The sequence below is a fragment of the Coregonus clupeaformis genome, chromosome 23 (genome assembly GCF_020615455.1).
Source record: "Coregonus clupeaformis isolate EN_2021a chromosome 23, ASM2061545v1, whole genome shotgun sequence".
Lineage (NCBI taxonomy): Eukaryota > Metazoa > Chordata > Actinopteri > Salmoniformes > Salmonidae > Coregonus > Coregonus clupeaformis.
Window position 1 is genome coordinate 29,718,652 of NC_059214.1, and position 20,725 is coordinate 29,739,376.

Genomic DNA, 20,725 nt, shown 5'->3' on the forward strand with positions numbered 1-20,725 from the left:
GTCATATATGCACATGAGTAAAATCATCGAGGATAACACACAATAAAGTCTGGGACTTATTTCCATTGTGGTCCTCTTGAAACCAGATGGCTAGGCAAGATGGAACACGGTTGAACACAGTATGACAGCTAGATAATAAAACATTAAAACAAAGAAAAATAACATCTATCTCATCATTGCAGTTACATCATAGGGGTTATTCATATGGGCACAGAAGACATCAAACCGTTTTATACTTTATTTTTAAAGCTGCCCAGAGAGGACGCCGTTTTTATGGGCAGAGGCAACTCATTCCACTCTGAGGCTCCAGTATACAAGAAAGTACCTTTCCCAGCATTATTCCTGAACCTGTATAAGCACACATTAGCAACACCTGATCTGGTGCTGTGATTGTGTGCATCCCTAACACAGGGAAAGTAATCAGTTAGATATCTAGGCGCAGAACCATAAATACTCCTGTAAACCAAACCCAGTCTAATCTGGGACACCCTAGCCTCAACAGGCAGCCAGTTGAGTTCCTGAAAGCAGCTCCTGCCTATGTGAGTATGTGGACACCTTCAATATTATCCTGATCAGCTTATTCTGGGCTATCTGGAGCTTCCCCTTCATAAACTTAGATAAGCCCCCAAACCAGGAAGTACTAGCGTAGTCAAAATGGCATTGAATGAGGGCAGTGGCTAGCACTCATGGAGTCCTTATCAAGCAGCTTGGACTTTCTAGCCAAAAACCTGGCATTAACCTTCCCTAGCACTTTAGTGGCCATGCTCACACCTCCCAAGCTTCCATCAAGGATGCATGTTAGTAAGCTCTGTGCTAAGTATGCTCTCCAACATAGTTTTACTTTTGTGAGACACCAGAAGTGTAGAGTCATCCGCATAAAGGAAAAGACGGCAAGAACAAGCATCTTTCATATCGTTTATATACAGTAAAAACAGTAGAGGCCCAAGCACGCTCCCCTGCGGAACGCCACAACTCATTGGTTTTGCCTGAGACAGTGAACCATTAACCTCTACTACTTGCTCCCTACCTGATAAATAGTACTTTACCCAGCCTAGAGGGATACTGCTTAACCTCAGTGCCTCCAGTTTGGAGATGAGGAGACAGTGGTTAACTGTATCAAAGGCCTTCTGTAGGTCAAGCAGTACCATTCCACAGAGATTTCCCTCATCAAGTTTGGTATTTAATATTCCTTTCAAATCTGAAGTGCTGGATGCCATCAAAAGTGTTGGCATGACTGAGAAGTTGCTGAGAATTTAACGTTTTTTCATCTAGATTATAGATGCGATTATTTCCAGTGATATTTAAAACAAACACAGAAAGTAATAGTGCTGCCACCATGCCGAACTTGCCGGTCACCATTTTGTATCAGACAGAACTTTGTCTGTGTGTGAGTGTGTGAGTATGTGAGTGTGTGAGTATGAGGTGTGTGTGTGATAGCTTGTGTGTGTGTTTTGTGTGAGTGAGTGTGCATCACCTGGTAGATGGCTAGTGATGGCTGTTCAACAGTTTGATGGCCTCGTAATAGAAGCAGTTTTTAGTCTCGGTTTTAGCTCTGATGCACCTGAGCTGTCTCCGTCTGTTGGATGGTAGCCAAATGAACAGTCCTTGGCTCGGGTGGCTGAGGTCCTTAAAGATCTTCTTGGCCTTCCTTTGACACCGGGTGCTGTAGATGTCCTGGAGGGCAGACAGTGTGCCCCTGGTGATGCGTTGGGCTGCCCGCACCACCCTCTGGAGAGCCATGCAGTTGAGGGTGGAGCAGTTGCCATACCAGGTGGTGATGCAGCCTGACAGAAAGATCTCAATGGTGCATCTGTAGAAGTTTGTGAGGGTCTTAGGGGCCATTCCGATTTTCTTCAGCCGCCTGAGGTTGTAGAGGCGCTGTTTTGCACTTTCTTCACCACAATGTCGGTGTGGCAATACCATTTCAGGTCCTCAGTGATGTGCATGCCGAGGAACTTGAAGCATTTGACCCTATCCACGGGGCGTGTTCTCTCTTCTCTCCCGTAGTCCACGATAAGATCCTTTGTTTTAGTGACGTTTAGGGAGAGGTTATTTTCCTGGCACCACTCTGCAAGGGCTCCTCCCTGTAGGCTGTCTCATCGTTGTTAGTAATCAGGCCTACCACTGTTGTGTCCTCAGCAAACTTGATGATTGAGTTGGAGTCGTGTGTAGTCACACATTCATGGGTGAACAGGGAGTACAGGGTATATAAGAGTACCATGGGTACCATGGCAACATTAATAAAAGACAGGAGGACTGATAAGACATCCCACAGAAACATACTGTAAATATGATCTGTGACTACTAGGTTCAGTGCTGTGCTCTCTTCTCCTCCAGCAGTATGTAGAAATAGAACAGTAATGCCCAAGCTAGATTGTTGAGTGTGTTAACCCTCTGAGCTGAAGCTAGGGGATGGATGGATGGACAGTTGGGAGGGTGGATGGATGGAAGGGTGGCTGGATGGATGGACGGATGGACTGTTGAGCGGGTGGATGGATATATGGAAGGCTGGATGGATGGGCGGATGGACGGTTGGGCGGGTGAATGGACGGGAAGAACGACGGACAGGCTGACGGACAGACAGATGGATGGATGGAGTGATGCTGATTTGTTGTGGCAGCAAGTAGACGTGTGACGTATAGAAGGATCTGAGCCTCCATCTCTGTGATGACTAGGCTTTAATTACCAACTCCTCTATCTGACACTTTCCCAATAATTAGAAATATTCAACCTCCTTCCTCCGAGCCTGGTAGAAAGGAATACATTAGAGTCAACAATGAAATACAAAGTGACCTTCAGGGCTGAAGGGGACAGTTGGCTTTTAAAAAGGAAGCAAAAAATGCTATTGTCCAATTCTGCTGCTTTGCTTTATTAGGGATATTGGAAAGTTAGAAACGTATTCAAAGACTAGCGATTGTAGGAGCCATTTTAGTGTCTGTGAGATACTGCAGTTATTGGACTTTGCATTTTATATGAAAGAATATGTTTTTTTTTCAATGTGAGTATTTTTTTATTTGTTTGCAAAGAATTAGAAGTTTTCTTCCAAGGACCCTTGATGGCTTGAAAAGACTCCGTAGGCAAAAGGTACTGTAAGTACGTCAACATAGAAACGCTGACCATATCACAATTACACACTGTGCCCTGAGATGAGTGCTGTATTGCCTTACACTTTTAGAATGAGAATAATTCCAATAGTCAAATGTCTCTCATGGTGAACTCGGGCTTTCCATTTAGGTTGATTGTAAAGTGGACATGATATGCATTACACACACAATGTTAAATCAATCATGGCTCCATCTCCTGCATCATAATCTCCACGTGTTCTAATGTCAACCTTGTCGCTTCCCACCTGGAGGATAAATGCATGTTTAATCTGTGTTTAATCTGTGTGTAATCCATGTTAGGGAGAGTTCCTGAATAAATGAAGTGATTAGTGAGATTAGTAGTGAACTAGTAGTAGGAGTGTGGTGGCTTTGGAAACCCTTCACCATAGGGTCTAAACTAGGTTTGAATGGCGGGAAACCGGTTACCGAGATTTACCGCCCAAAACCACTCCCTTTTCCCGGAATAAATAACTGCGAGAAACCGGTAAATTATAATAAATTATTTATATGAACAGCATGACGTGAAATGGAACTGTTAAATGATATGCGATGTCAAAATCTGGCTTCTCTAAGGCCTTCTCTTTGCTTTCTGCATGATCAATCATCAACGCTCAGGGTGGGGACAGACAGCCCATCTCAGTATGGAGCGCAGTTCACAATGCATGTAGACCTATCATCTCATCATGGTAACTTTTTTCTTGTGACAGGTAGGCCTACATTTGCTGCAGCATAGTCTATGCTACAGTAATATAAAGACCGAATGTGTGTTTAATTTACCCATCTCCATCTGGCTTTCGGGTGTCACCAAATTGTTTTATTGTAAAGATGTATCTTTTTAGTGCAGCTGCAGAGTTTTAAAACAGCCTATCACTCGAATAACATTGCATTAAATCAGTGCACGCCACTCTCTCGCAGTCTTTCTCAATTCCATTGAAATTGCATCGAAAATAGATAATCCTGTTCAAGATTGATATAGGCATATATACCGTATAGTAATCCTAGCCTAGCTCTTTCAGGTAATACATTCAATGCAGTATTAGCCTTATATTTAGCTAATTAATGATGGGTTATGCATAATAAGCTTCTAAATAGTAGCCTCTGTCACTTGTGCAATACGCACGAACCTGTGCTCTGGTGGCCTCTCTCCTTAAAAAAATGCTCCTTAGCTCTTGGAGTCCCATGCAGGAAAAGCTAGATTAGAATAGTTTGCTGGACATTCTTTTGTTGCATTTCTTATGCCAATAGACTATTCGAAGAGGGACACAAGCTCTTGTTTGCTGAATGTTAAATACAGCAGCCAATATAACGTATAGGTAGTTTGAAAGAAGATCGAACGTGCAATGGCGGTAGGCTATAGCAGTTATTTATTCAGATCCATAACCATTCAATCTTCGTGAAGAGAAGTGAAATTCTAGTCCTGTATTAATCATTAGAATGATAAAGATAAGGACAATTAAACATATTTCATTTAACTGTTGAAAGCGAGGAAGGAATGAAGCAACAATAGAGAGAGAAAGAGGAGGTAGGCTAATACCATTAGGGGAAATATTATGAAAGGTATATACAGTTGAAGTCGGAGGTTTACATACACCTTAGCCAAATACATTTAAACTCCGTTTTTCACAATTCCTGACATTTAATCCTAGTAAGAATTCCCTGTCTTAGGTCAGTTAGGATCACCACTTTATTTTAAGAACGTGAAATGTCCGAATAATAGCAGAGAGAATGATTTATTTCAGCTTTTATTTATTTCATCACATTCCCAGTGGGTCAGAAGTTAACATACATTCAATTAGTATTTGGTAGCATTGCCTTTAAATTGTTTAACTTGGGTCAAACGTTTTGGGTAGCCTTCCACAAGCTTCCCACAATAAATTGGGTGAATTTTGGCCCATTCCTCCTGACAGAGCTGGTGTAACTGAGTCAGGTTTGTAGGCCTCCTTCAGTTCTGCCCACCTATTTTCTATAGGATTGAGGTCAGGGCTTTGTGATGGCCACTCCAATACTTTGACTTTGTTGTCCTTAAGCCATTTTGCCACAACTTTGGAAGTGTGCTTGGGGTCATTGTCCATTTGGAAGACCCATTTGCGACCAAGCTTTAAATTCCTGACTGATGTCTTGAGATGTTGCTTCAATATATCCACATCATTTTCCTTCCTCATGATGCCATCTATTTTGTGAAGTGCACCAGTCCCTCCTGCAGCAAAGCACTCCCACAGCATGATGCTGCCACCCCCGTGCTTCACAGTTGGGATGGTGTTCTTCGGCTTGCAAGTACCACCTTTTTCCTCCAAACATAACAATGGTCATTATGGCCAAACAGTTATATTTTTGTTTCATCAGACCAGAGGACATTTCTTCAAAAAGTACGATCTTTGTCCCCATGTGCAGTTGCAAACCGTAGTCTGGCTTTTTTATGGCGGTTTTGGAGCAGTGGCATTTTCCTTGCTGAGCGGCCTTTCAGGTTATGTCGATATAGGACTCGTTTTACTGTGGATATTGTCACGCCCTGGCTCTGGGGACACTGTTATGTTGAGCCAGGGTGTGTAATTCTATGTTTGTATTTCTATGTTGGCCTGAGTGACTCCCAATCAGAGGCAACGAGTGTCAGCTGGTTGTCTCTGATTGGGAGCCATATTTAACTGTCTGTCTTTCACTTTGTGTTTGTGGTTTCTTGTTCTTATTTGGTTTGTGTTAAACCGTAGACATCACGTTATCGTCTGTTGTTTTGATCGTATGATCATTAATTCATTAAATATGTTCACCTTCAACGCTGCGCATTGGTCTCTCCCTGACGATCGTGACAGATATAGATACTTTTGTACCTGTTTCCTCCAGCATCTTCACAAGGTCCTTTGCTGTTGTTCTGGGATTGATTTGCACTTTTCGCACCAAAGTATGTTAATCTCTAGGAGACAGAACACGTCTCCTTCCTGAGCGGTATGACGGCTGCTTGGTCACATGGTGTTTATATTTGCGTACTATTGTTTGTACAGATGAACGTGGTACCTTCAGGCGTTTGGAAATTGCTCCCAAGGATGAACCAGACTTGTGGAGGTCTACAAATTTTTTTCTGAGGTCTTGGCTGATTTCTTTTGATTTTCACATGATGTCATGCAAAGAGGCACTGAGTTTGAAGGTAGGCCATGAAATACATCCACAGGTACACCTCCAATTGACTCAATTAGCCTATCAGAAGCTTCTAAAGCCATGACATCATTTTCTGGAATTTTCCAAGCTGTTTAAAGGCACAGTCAACTTAGTGTATGTAAACGTCTGACCCACTGGAAATGTGATACAGTGAATTATAAGTGAAATAATCTGTCTGTAAACAATTGTTGGAAAAATTACTTGTGTCATGCACAAAGTAGATGTCCCAACCGACTTGCCAAAACTATAGTTTGTTAACAAGACATTTGTGGAGTGGTTGAAAAACGAGTTTTAATGACTCCAACCTAAGTGTATGTAAACTTCCGACTTCAACTGTATGAGTCAGCCAAAATTTCAACATTCAAATCAAATTCGCTAGCCTATGCTGCACCAGAATTGCATGTTCTCTCCCAACTTTATCATGACTTGAAGGAGGTGCGTATTTCCAGTCTATATATTTACATTTACATTTTCGTCATTTAGCAGACGCTCTTACAGTATAATACTGTCATGAGCCCTCTCACTCCACCGGGTTACCACCTTTATGTGTTTCCACTATCTTCCACTCTGCTCATCTCTCTCTCTCTACTCAGCCTAACGAGCTCCACCTGTCCCTGCTCTGCTCGGCTCTAATTACTCTGCCAGCTGCGCTGCATTACCCACTAACCTCTCCCAGTATTTTAAGTCCCGTCTTTCAGCTCTCCTTTGTCAGATCGTCTGCAAAGCTCACACCCGGAACCTGTGTGCTCGCGCTTCTGGCTCACCCTTGTTTTGTGACCCCGGACCTGCCTGATTCTTGGATACTCTTCTGCCCCAGGAAAACCAGACCTGCTTTCTGCCATTACGACTCCTGACTACTCTTCGACCCCGGTAACTCTGACCAGCCTTCTGCCTTGCTATAACGTATTTGGATTTCCCTTGAACTGTACTTCTGCCTTGTTTCATCCGCCCCGTTGTGTCTGTGTTTCCTCCCCCCCCAGGACTTCTGGACCACCAACCACCGGCGTCATCGGACGCATCGCTGCCACTGGGGGGGGGCACAGACCCAGCACATTGGACGGGATAACCCCTGGAGCCTTCACTCACTCCCTACTTCCCTTTTCCCTTAAGTTTTAATAAACTTTCTGGTGTGACGCAATTGTGGTCCTCTTGTCGTCTGTCTGAACCGTGACAGTACGATCTGACCATCATGGACTCAGCGCACACTTCCCCCGACATGGAAACCGAAGAACCTGAGCAACCCACCGCCATGCTACGCCTGGAACACACTGAGAGAGAGCTAGGCCGCATGAGCGGCGACATCACCTCTCTGCTTCAGGTCGGCCACCAACAGCATCAGCAGTTCCAGCAGCACCAGCAGCAGTCCCAGCAGCAGCAACAACAACTCGCCAGGATCATCCAACTCCTCACCAACCTTACCCCAGCCAGTCTGCCCACCAGCCCTGCCTCCGAGTTACCTGCCCCGGTCATTTCAGCCGCTGCCCGGAACCCAAGATTGGAAACCCCGAGCGGTTCAACGGCGATTCTACCCAGGTCCGGCCATTCCTGACTAGCTGCCGACTTCAGTTCTCCTTGCAGCCAAGGACCTTCGCCACGGAGGGGGCTAGGGTCGGGTATGCCATCACTCACCTGACGGGCCGAGCTCGACTCTGGGGAACAGCAGAGTTCGAACGTCAAACCCCCGCATGTGCAACCTTCGACCTGTTTGCTGAGGAGATGCTGAAGGTGTTTGACCTGGATTCACCAACCGCAGAGGCGTCTCGTGAACTGTTCAGGATTCGACAAGGCAGACGTACAGTCGCAGACCATTCCATCGACTTCCGAACCCTGGCAAGACGAAGTTCTTGGAACACACCATCGTTGGTGGACGCGTTCTTCCATAGCTTGGCTGACTATATCAGAGGACGAGTTGGTCTCCCATGAACTGCCTTCCACTCTTGATGAAGCCATCGCACTGACTGTCCGGATCGACAGAAGGATACAGACCCGTCGTCGTGAGAGGGGGCGCCAAGGTCCACCTACTACCGGCATTCGGAGAGATCCGACTGGGCTCCTGTCAGCTACTGCCACTCACCCAAGTCAGCTTGATCAGTCTGAGCCTATGGAGATTGGGCGAGCCTCTCTCACTCCTGCAGAGCGCCAGCGCCGCTTCACCTCAAACCTCTGCCTCTATTGTGGAGGTGATGGACATCGTGTGGTAACCTGCCCTTTTAAAGGCCGAAGCTCACCGGGCATAGGGGGAGTCCGGTTGAGCTCTATGACCATCCAGTCCTCCGACCGCAAACCCCTTGCTGCAAGTTCACCTCCGCCTCTCTGACTCTACTCACACCCTGGCTGCTCTGGTGGATTCTGGCGCCGAAGCCAACATAATGGACATCAAGCTGGCACGCCAACTGGGACTGGAGAACCTCCGTTTGACACCTCCTATTCCTGCCCGGGCACTGGACGGACACTTACTCGGATCGGTCACTCATGTCACGGCCCCCGGTCTTGATGGGTCTGTCCGGAAACCATCAAGAAACTATCCAGTTTCACCTGCTCCCCTCTCCAGGCCAACCCCTCATCCTGGGTTACCCATGGCTCCGCCCGGCACAACCCTCAGCTCGACTGGGTGACCGGGGTGATCAGGGAGTGGGGAGAGGACTGCCACCGAACCTGCCTGCTTGCTGCCGCACTACCCCCTCGGCCAGTACCTACTAACTCCGCCCCCTGACCTCTCCCCATGTCCCAGAATGCTACCATGGTCTCAGAGAAGTGTTTAACAAAGCAAGAGCCACATCTCTGCCCCCCTCACCGACCGTCACGACTGTGCCATCGACCTCCTCCCCTGGAACAGCCCCTCCAAGGGGCCGTCTTTATTCGTTGTCTGCTCCTGAAAGAAGGTCCATGGAGGACTACATCAATGACTCTCTGTCCACAGGATTGATCCGTTCATCTTCATCTCCGGCTGGTGCTGGCTTCTTCTTTGTGGGGAAGAGGGACGGATCTCTTCGCCCCTGCATCGACTACAGGGGACTCAACGACATCACAGTGAAAAACCGTTACCCTCTCCCTCTGCTCACCTCTGCTTTTGAGTTGCTCCAGGGAGCCACTGTTTTTACCAAGTTGGATCTCAGAAACGCTTACCACCTAGTGCGGATCCGGGAGGGAGATGAATGGAAGACCGCATTCAATACACCAACAGGCCACTACGAGTATCTGGTTATGCCTTTTGGCCTCACCAATGCTCCTGCTGTGTTCCAGGCTCTAGTGAATGATGTACTGCGGGACATGTTAAACAAGTTTGTCTTCGTTTACCTGGATGACATCTTAATCTACTCCAGAAACCTGTCTGAACACACCCGCCATGTCCAGCAAGTCCTTCATCGTCTTCTGGAGAATTCCCTCTACGCCAAGGCAGAGAAATGTGAGTTTCACGTCAAGACAGTGGCCTTCCTGGGGTACATAGTGGCAGAGGGAAGTATCCAAATGGATCCTGCCAAAGTATCAGCAGTCACGTCATGGCCAGTTCCGGAGAACAGAAAGAAGCTGCAACAGTTTCTGGGGTTTGCTAACTTCTATAGAAAGTTTATCCGGAACTACAGTACCGTTGCTGCCCCTCTCACTGCTCTAACCAGCACCAAGCAACCCTTCACCTGGACCCCAGCAGCCGACAAGGCCTTCAGTACCCTCAAGGTAAGGTTCACCTCCGCTCCCATCCTCCAGATGCCTGACGTGGACCGGCAATTCATTGTGGAGGTGGACGCCTCGGATGTGGGGAGTTGGTGCTGTGATTTCTCAGTGGGCTGCGGAGGATAGGAAGCTCCATCCCTGTGCCTTTTTCTCACGTCGGTTGTCCCCCCTCTGAGTGCAATTACGACATAGGGAACCGAGAGCTGCTGGCTGTGAAGCTTGCCTTGGAGGAGTGGCGTCACTGGCTGGAGGGGTCCACCATTCCATTTCTCGTTTGGACCGATCATAAGAACTTGGAGTACATCCGCACGGCCAAACGGTTGAACTCCAGGCAGTCCCGCTGGGCCCTGTTCTTCACCAGGTTTAATTTCACTCTGTCATACCGGCCTGGATCACGCAACACCAAGCCAGACGCCCTCTCCCGTCAATTCCAGAAGGATGACAACCCCTCCAAGGATCCTGTGTCGATTCTGCCAAGTCCCTGCATCGTAGCAGCTCTGACCTGGGCTGTTGAGGAACAGGTGCTGGAAGCTCTCCGTAACCAGCCCGGTCCCAGCACTTGCCCAGCTGACCGCCTTTTGTCCCCCGAAAACCTAAGGTCCCAGGTCGTTCAGTGGGGACATGACTCCCGCCTAGCTTGTCACCCTGGCTCCACCCGCACTTACAACCTGCTCGCCCAGAGGTTCTGGTGGCCCGCTCTGAGAAAGGATGTACGGGAATTCGTCCAAGCCTGCCCCATCTGCAACCAACACAAGTCGTCCTGCCAGCCCCCCAGCCGGATTGCTGCAGCCCCTGCCTGTGCCCAGACGTCCCTGGTCTCACATCGCCCTTGACTTTGTCACGGGGCTGCCCCCTTCAAGGGGCAAGACCGTCATTCTCACCATAGTTGACCGATTCAGCAAGATGGCACACTTCATTCCCCTCCCCAAGCTCCCAACCGCCAAGGAGACCGCCCAGGTGGTCCTGGAACACGTCTTCCGGATCCACGGACTGCCAAAGGATGTAGTTTCTGACCGTGGTCCACAATTCTCCTCCGCTTTTTGGAAGGAGTTCTGTCACCTGCTGGGAGCCACAGTCAGTCTGACTTCCGGATTCCATCCCCAATCCAATGGGCAGTCAGAGCGGGCAAATCAGGAGCTCGAGAAGGCACTGCGATGCATGACTTCACGCAACCCCCACTCCTGGTCGCAGCAATTGACATGGGTGGAGTACGCACACAATTCTCTGACCTGCTCTGCCATCGGTATGTCCCCTTTCCAATGTGTTTATGGATACCAGCCTCCTCTATTTGCCAGTCAGGAAGGGGAGGTTACTTGCCCATCTGCACTTGCGTTTGCCCGTCGATGTCGCCGCACCTGGTCACAGGCCCGAGCCACACTTCTCAGATCCGTTGCCAGCTACACTACCGGGGCCAACCGTCGGAGAATCCCTGCTCCCACCTACCATGTTGGTCAAAGGGTGTGGTTGTCGTCAAGGAACCTGCCACTCAGGGTGGAGTCGCAGAAGTTGGCACCTCGGTTCATTGGCCCATTCCCTATCATAAGAGTGATTAGCCCAACTGCTGTCCGGCTCCAACTGCCTAATTCCATGAGGGTGCACCCCACTTTCCATGTGTCTAAGATTAAGCCCATTCATGAGAGTCCGCTGGTCCCTGCTGCGCCTTGTCCTCCTCCTCCACGGCTCGTCGATGGTGGTCTGGTTTACACCGTCCGCCGCCTGCTTCGGTCCAGACGGAGGGGTAGGGGGTCTCCAGTACCTCATTGACTGGGAGGGCTATGGACCTGAGGAAAGGACCTGGGTGCCAGCTAGTCGGATTGTGGATAGGACTCTCATCACCGCCTTCCACCAACGGCATCCTGATCAACCTGCAATCCGTAGGGGGCCGCCCCAGAGGGATCCCTAACCGTCCTGCCCGCTCGGCTTCCTGTCCTGTGCCTGATCCTGTCTCGGGACCTGTCCCATCTCCCGACCACGGCCCTCCGGCTTCCTCCGAGGATGAGGGCGTTCGCTCGGGACCGTTCGGAGGAGTTCTAGCCCTCCTCCGGCTCCCCTCCTCCCGCCCGGCGTGGTGTTGCTCTTGGGACTTCTGGGGCCGTCCCTTGGGGGGTTCTGTCATGAGCCCTCTCACTCCACCGGGTTACCACCTTTATGTGTTTCCACTATCTTCCACTCTGCTCATCTCTCTCTCTCTACTCAGCCTAACGAGCTCCACCTGTCCCTGCTCTGCTCGGCTCTAATTACTCTGCCAGCTGCGCTGCATTACCCACTAACCTCTCCCAGTATTTTAAGTCCCGTCTTTCAGCTATCCTTTGTCAGATCGTCTGCAAAGCTCACACCCGGAACCTGTGTGCTCGCGCTTCTGGCTCACCCTTGTTTTGTGACCCCGGACCTGCCTGATTCTTGGATACTCTTCTGCCCCAGGAAAACCAGACCTGCTTTCTGCCATTACGACTCCTGACTACTCTTCGACCCCGGTAACTCTGACCAGCCTTCTGCCTTGCTATAACGTATTTGGATTTCCCTTGAACTGTACTTCTGCCTTGTTTCATCCGCCCCGTTGTGTCTGTGTTTCCTCCCCCCCCAGGACTTCTGGACCACCAACCACCGGCGTCATCGGACGCATCGCTGCCACTGGGGGAGGGGCACAGACCCAGCACATTGGACGGGATAACCCCTGGAGCCTTCACTCACTCCCTACTTCCCTTTTCCCTTAAGTTTTAATAAACTTTCTGGTGTGACGCAATTGTGGTCCTCTTGTCGTCTGTCTGAACCGTGACAAATACAGTACAGTAATACAATTCACACTCAAGAAAATGAGCCTACTGGATCTAGTTTCATTTATTTACCCAAGAGAGCATATACAGTGCTTCACAATAATTTTCATCCCCCTCGGCGTTTTTCCTATTTTGTTGCATTACAACCTGTAATTTAAATGGATTTTTATTTGGATTTCATGTAATGGACATACACAAAATATTCAAAATTGGTGAAGTGAAATGAAAAAAATAACTTGTTTCAAAAAAATTCTAAAAAATAAATTACTGAAAAGTGGTGCATGCATATGTATTCACCCCCTTTGCTATGAAGCCCCTAAATAAGATCTGGTGCAACCAATTACCTTCAGAAGTCACATAATTAGTTAAATAAAGTCCACCTGTGTGCAATCTAAGTGTCACATGATCGGTCACATGATCTCAGTATATATACACCTGTTCTGAAAGACCCCAGAGTCTGCAACACTACTAAGCAAGGGGCACCACCAAGCAAGCGGCACCATGAAGACCAAGGAGCTCTCCAAACAGGTCAGGAACAAAGTTGTGGAGAAGTACAGATCAGGGTTGGGTTATAAAATAATATCAGAAACTTTGAACATCCCACGGAGTACCATTAAATCCATTATTAAAAAATGGAAAGAATATGGCACCACAACAAACCTGCCAAGAGAGGGCCGCCCACCAAAACTCACGGACCAGGCAAAGAGGGCATTAATCAGAGAAGCAACAAAGATACTAAAGATAACCCTGAAGGAGCTTCAAAGCTTCACAGTGGAGATTGGAGTATCTGTCCATATGACCACTTTAAGCCATACACTCCACAGAGCTGGGCTTTACAGAAGAGTGGCCAGAAAAAAGCCATTGCTTAATGAAAAAATAAATAATCAAACACGTTTGGTGTTCGCAAAAAAGCCATGTGGGAGACTCCCCAAACATATGGAAGAAGGTACTCTGGTCAGATGAGACTAAAATTGAGCTTTTTGGCCATCAAGGAAAACGCTATGTCTGGCGCAAACCCAACACCTCTCATCACCCGAGAACACCATCCCCACAGTGAAGTATGGTGGTGGCAGCATCATGCTATGGGGATGTTTTTCATCGGCAGGGACTGGGAAACTGGTCAGAATTGAAGGTATGATGGCTGGCACTAAATACAGGGCAATTCTTGCGGGAAACCTGTTTCAGTCTTCCAGAGATTTGAGACTGGGACGGAGGTTCACCTTCCAGCAGGACAATGACCCTAAGCATACTGCTAAAGCAACACTCGAGTGGTTTAAGGGGAAACATTTAAATGTCTTGGAATGGCCTAGTCAAAGCCCAGACCTCAATCCAATTGAGAATCTGTTGTATGACTTAAAGATTGCTGTACACCAGCGGAACCCATCCAACTTGAAGGAGCTGGAGCAGTTTTGCCTTGAAGAATGGGCAAAAATCCCAGTGGCTAGATGTGCCAAGCTTATAGAGACCTACCCCAGGAGACTTGCTGCTGTAATTGCTGCAAAAGGTGTCTCTACAAAGTATTGACTTTGGGGGGGTGAATAGTTATGCACGCTCAAGTTTTCAGTTTTTTATCTTATTTCTTGTTTGTTTCACAATAAAAAATATTTTGCATTTTCAAAGTGGTAGGCATGTTGTGTAAATCAAATGATACAAACCCCCCCAAAATCCATTTTAATTCCAGGTTGTAAGGCAACAAAATAGGAAAAATGCCAAGGGGGTGAAGACTTTCGCAAGCCACTGTAGCTAGCTACATCCATGGGCTTTTATGTGCAGTAGCCTATATCATATATGTTTTGGATAACGGCACAATAATTTAGTTTTTTTTGGGCTTGGGTTCATTAAATGTCTTTAATGTAGGGCTTATAAAATGTATTTAATGTATGACTAATCAGGCTCAGGTACCATCAGGCTTGAATTTTCGATCAAATCTCTAACCAAATTCAGACATAGGCCTACTTATATGCTTTATATGCTTTTGAATGACACTTCCGGTTTTGGTGGGAAATACTGGGTTACCCGGAAGAAAAGTGATTTATTCTCTGGATGGAACATTTGTAAAATACCGGGAAAATATTCAACCCTAGTCTGGGGGGTGCCATTTAGGGCCAGCCTGGGTCTCTCTCTCTTTCCTCACACTGCTCCATACATCCTGTATCAGACAAGATCACCAGATCAGTCTATTACAGACAGAGCAGGACAGGAGGACTGGATCTGGAGGAGATAAATGAGAGTAGGTCTGTAATGTGTTTCCACTGGGTGATGCTTGGCATGTAGACACGGCTAGATGTAGAGATACTGTCCTTAATCACACACACACACACACACACACACACTGCTGTTAATCTGGCCAAGACAACCTGCCACAGATCTGACAGCACACACTGATTTTTGTGTTACCTAAAAGGCAATAAATAGGGCTGTCCAGTCCAGCTACCTACGTTGAGTTACAACACAGTTTTTTCCCATCCGCCATCGACTAGCTCTTCTCCCATCTCGTTTGCTCTCTCTCTCTCTCTCTCTCTCTCTCTCTCTCTCTCTCTCTCTCTCTCTCTCTCTCTCTCTCTCTCTCTCTCTCTCTCTCTCTCTCTCTCTCTCTCTCTCTCTCTCTCTCTCTCTCTCTCTCTCTCTCTCTCGCACTCATAACCTTGGCTAAGGCAGCAGTTTCTCCAATCAAACGATTCAACACTGACTCTGTTTGACCCATGGTGGAATTGAGCTGCAACAATCTCACAGCTGCATCACCAAAGCCACAGGCCAGGGAGATGCTTGGTGTCCTGTATGCTATTGTATGTAGGTACACCACTAGTGTCATCAGTGGAGTAGTGATATTCATGTGGAGTCACGTGACAGGCTGATAAATGTTGTAATAAGGTGAGGGCGTTGGGAACTGATCCTGTGCATGTGTGATATTTATCCTCCCACACCATCTCCTGCATCACATACAACAAGCCGGGTGGAAAAGAAAGAGAGGTGGGGGTTAGGGTTGTAGACAGGCCAGGTAAACACACATTATTATTGCATGTGATGCTCTCTGGTGCATTACAACCCACTGCAGTGCAGGGAACCGTCTTCCTGGCACACTGGGTGAGGAAGAGCTGGCACGAGGGACACATGGGGCATACGGAGAAAGGAGAAAGGGGGAAGAAGACAGGGAAGGGGGGATAAAGCCCAAGCTGGACTCTGAAGGCTTTTACCATCACACATACATATACACACACACATATACACACACATATACACACACACACACACACACACACAAGAAATTAAGCATAATTGCAACTGACAATCCACCCCCCCCATCCCCCCCACTACCCTTCACCACCCAATCTGTCCTGGGTGTCTGACTTGAAAGAATAGCAGGTGGGTTGTTTTGGTTGAGCCCCATATGTGGGACTTTGAGAGGAAGAGATGTGTCCTTTTCCCCTAATCAAGTGTGCCTGAGCACACACGACAACAACATCCACTCTGCAGGCAGGCAGGCAGGGGCCCGTGTGGGCCATCTGTGGGACTGGGAAGGGAGCGGGAGGGGAGCGGGAGGGGGGACGGGGGTGCCCGTTCAAGTCCTGACACAGACACGCTGCATGGTGGCAGGGGACGGCCTGGTCCCCACCTGTCCCACTGGCGTGGCCCGAGAGGTGACTGAGAAGAGAGCGAGGAGGAGGGCTAAACAGAAAGAGAGAGAGCGAGGGATAAACAGAGAGAGACAGAGAGAGGTAGGGCTAGGAGGGATGAGGAGAGGTTTGGAGGAAGAAGCCTGAATTTAATATGTAGAAATAGGAGTGAGAGTGGAGGCTTCAGATCATAAAGAATAGAATCATTTGGAGACATTGTATAATTCTTTTTTGAGAGGATCAAATGGAAACTGCAGAGCTGGAAAGTATAAGTGCACAGAAAAGAGGAAATGGTGTGTTTGTTATCGGACACAGAGCTACATATAACACACCACATGGCACCGCATGGCAGACCTACATTATACTACCATGTTGCAAAGCGGGCAAGCTCGACTGCAGTGATGGAGCAAATGAGTAAGGGAGGGGTGTTTGTTTTTGCTCAGCCTAGTGAAGCCGTAGCCTAAGCCCCTCTCTGTCTTGGCAGTCAGGAGTCTCAGGGTTAAACCCACTTGCCAAGTCCCTGCAAGCCTGGGCTGGGCGGTGCTGGGCCCCCCTGCTACTACCCTCCTCTGCGCCTCCCCCTGCGTCTCCTCATTCCTCCTCTGCTCAGCCCAATTCAGATGTCATGTGTGTATTCTCCCCGGATCAAAGGGAGGTCACGTTAATTAACAGATTTCTCACTCCTCTGCCTCCCCTCCCTTCTCTCTCTACGCCTCAGATTCGACGCAGTGTCAGAGAGGCATAAGACATGTTAATCACTGGCTCTTAATAAGCAAAAAAGGAAGAGCCAATCAGAGTCGTAGATGAAGGTCACGGTGGGGCCTGGCCAGCAGGGGTGATCCAGGAGTGACAGAGGTGATCCCCTGGTTTCATCCATATCCTCCAGTGAGGGTGTTGGGTCAGGGATCTGATCACCTTGTGGGGATTAAGACAAATCCACGTTTTGATGAAAGGGGACTTGACTCTTGCCTCTGGGGGGTATATGTGGTGAGCAGTGTGTGTGTGCATGTACGTGTGTGTGTGTGTGTGTGTGCGTGCACACTTGCGTGCACACAAGGTGTGTTTGTGTGTGTCTATGGCCTTTTCTCTCTTGGGCAAAAGCCTGTCCTCCATCTTCTCTGCTCCGTCCTCTCTCCTCCGTGACCCGGAAACCAATAAGTGGTAGAGGAATGTGCAATTTCAGAAGATGGTCCTCCCCTCCTCGATAGCCTCCTTTTGGCGAGGAAGCACAAGTGTATCCTGCCGCGGAAGAGTTTTGATATCTGCCACACCACCTTTGAATCAGATGTTGTGTTGTCAGAGTAGAAAAGCATGCACACATTTCAAAACTATATTCTACTTATCCTTTTATCCATATGATGTCTTGCACAACTAACTTAATTCGTTTTTATCACTTTACACATTTATTTTGGGATCCACCCATGTTAACGTAGTTTGCCTGATGATGTAGGACTGGTGGAGTTATGTCGCAGCTAACAAAAACATATGGAAATGTCTGCTCTACCCAAAATTACAACCAAATAATTGCAGCATTACCGCAAAAATGGAAGAGGAAAGTGGAAGGGGGAAAAAGTAAGGAACTTGTCTGTCAGCCTTGCATTAAAGAACCTAATTAGTTAAAGAAAACTGTGATAAATAAAAAAGTATACCAGTTTCATTCCCACGGGGGGCCAGTATGATTTTTTTTTTTTTACATAATGTATGCACTCACTAACTGTAAGTCGCTCTGGATAAGAGCGTCTGCTAAATGACTAAAATGTAAATGTAAAATTTAAGGACCAAAGGATTGACAGCCGTCCCATATAGATTGCAAAATAGTTGGGAAGAGGTTTTTGACGTATCGATTCCATGGCATAGTGTTTATGAACTGATACGCAAAACAACGGCAGATTCAAAACTTAGAATTTTTCAATTTATATTATTATATAAAATTCTTGCTACCAATAGAACGTTATTTAAATGGGGATACAATCTTCCCAGCTCTGCAGATTTTGCTGCGAAGAGACAGAATCATTAGATCATTTGTTTTGGTACTGTCCATTTGTAGCTTGTTTTTGGACACAGGTCCAGGAATGGCTAAATGATTACAATGTTTACCTGGAGCTAACCCTGCAGATAGCATTACTGGGTGATCTGAAAAGTCATAGTCAATCGATCAATAATATAATAATACTTTTAGCAAAAATGTTTATTTTCAATTTACAATCTGTAGAAACAATGAGAATAGAAAGGTTCAGAACTTTTGTAAAACATCACAGTACAGTTGAAAAATATATGGCAAACAGAAATCCAATATGGATGGTGTTACGAGATAGATGGGAGGTGTTGAATGGAGCTGAAGGATGGGACTAATAACAACTAACAACAACTAATAACAACAAGATAACTAATAATGTAAGCATACTGTGTCCATAATAAGTATATAGGTTATAGGTTGAGAGCTTTTGTGAAAGAGCACAGTTAGAAAGATATGGCATATAGAAGCAAACCGGATGGACATCATGGAAATGATCGGAGAGGTTGAGGGTAGAGGAAGTTCAGGAGTAAAAACAAACAAAATATAATTATTGTAAAATTGACTGTGTCCATAAAATGTATTTTTTTATTTTATTACTAGGCAAGTCAGTTAAGAACTAATTCTTATTTACAATGACGGCCTACACCGGCCAAACCTGGACGATGCTGGGCCAATTGTGCACCGCCCTATGGGACTCCCAATCACGGCCGGTTGTGATGCAGCCTGGAATCGAACCAGGGGGTCAGTAGTGACACCTCAAGCACTGAGATGCAGTGCCTTAGACCGCTGCGCCACTCGGAAGCCCATGTATAAGCTGGAAGTAGAGGCCTAAGCATTGCTGTTCACTAGTTTACTCCAATTAGGGAAGGGGTGGTGGGTTGGAAAGTAATAAAGGGAAATATATTTTAGAAAAGGATATGTATATGTGTGTGTATATATATATATATATATTTGCGAGAGGAAAAAAACATATGGGGGATTGGAAGTGATGTAGACAATTACATTGATGGAAGTTACAATCTATCTGCAATATTAAAGCTGATCTACCCCCCTAAAAAAAAACGTAGTTTGCCTGATGATGCGCGAGTGGAGAAAGAGCTTCATTCCATACAAGCGTATTTTCGTCCAAGTTCACTCTCCTCGCCACCTCTCCTCGATTACCTTTGACCTTTTTCAAAAGGAGGCGAGAGAGGACAGAGGAAAGAGGACACAGGAGTTAAGCAAATCTAATTGAGAAAAGGCCAATGATCCACACCTGGGGCTCCTCTCCTCCAGATGCTGGCTGGGCTGGGAGCCACCTTTGAAGGCACACCAACGTTGGACCCTAGCCCAAATCACTTGAATGCCTGGATGCCTTTTGAAGAGTTCCCACTCAGTCCCATCACTCTTGCTGAGTGCACACAGAAGAGTCTCCAGTCTCCCATTGCTTGTAGACGTCCCAGGGTCCCAGCGTTTGGCATGGGCCGTAATCGTTTGTTATTAGTGACACGCCGTGTCCCACGCATACACAATCAGCAGAAGGCAAGGGCAGAGGACACAGAGGACGGGAGGAAAGTGAGGTCTTGCATATTACTGACTGTCTGTCTGGCTGGCTGGGCGATAGACATGGAACCAGACATGGGGCGTGTTGTACACTGGGGTGGGATGGACAGGCACCCAGTCTGCATGATAATGGAGATCGTGTGGACTGGAGAGGAGAGGAAGCGGGGGAGGAAAGGAGAGAAGGGGGGGGGGTGTAGAAGAGAGGACAGGAGAGGAGGCGGGGGGAGGAAAGGAGAGGAGGAGGAGGAAAGGAGAGGAGAGGACAGGATAGGAGGTGGGGGCAGGAAAGGAGAGGATAAGAGAGGAGGGGGAGGAGAGGAGAGGTGGGGGGGGGGGGGTGCAAACGTAGAGGAGAGGGGCTCAGGGAGCCACAACCAGTCCTTTAGCTAGCAGTCAGTCCCATTTCCTGCATAAGTATGAGGCCTCCACTTCCACTCTCTGGGCACACAGGCCTTTTCACGCCTAATAGTATTCCATCTCTACCAGAGAGCGAAAAACATACAAATATATTCTGGGAATTTGGCTCCTGCATGGATTGTGTTGATAACAATCAAATGTTGTCATCAGATGTGATGTAATGCTATAATATGTTTTCACCAATTCATGGAGAAAAGGCATGCATACTTGGAAAGTGATGAGCATTATCTAAATGTCTACTCCTCATGGTCATGTATTTCACAGGATGTTGTCATCCCATGGGCTGGAGCTACATAAACCCTTCCTCCCTCCCTTCCTTCCTCCACCCAATCCAGTGTGGAATCTGAGGTCAGGGGTCACATAATTTTGTTTTACCAGGGTTCAGCCTAGAGGACTATGGGAAGGGAAGGCTGTCCCCTCATAAACACATTCCAT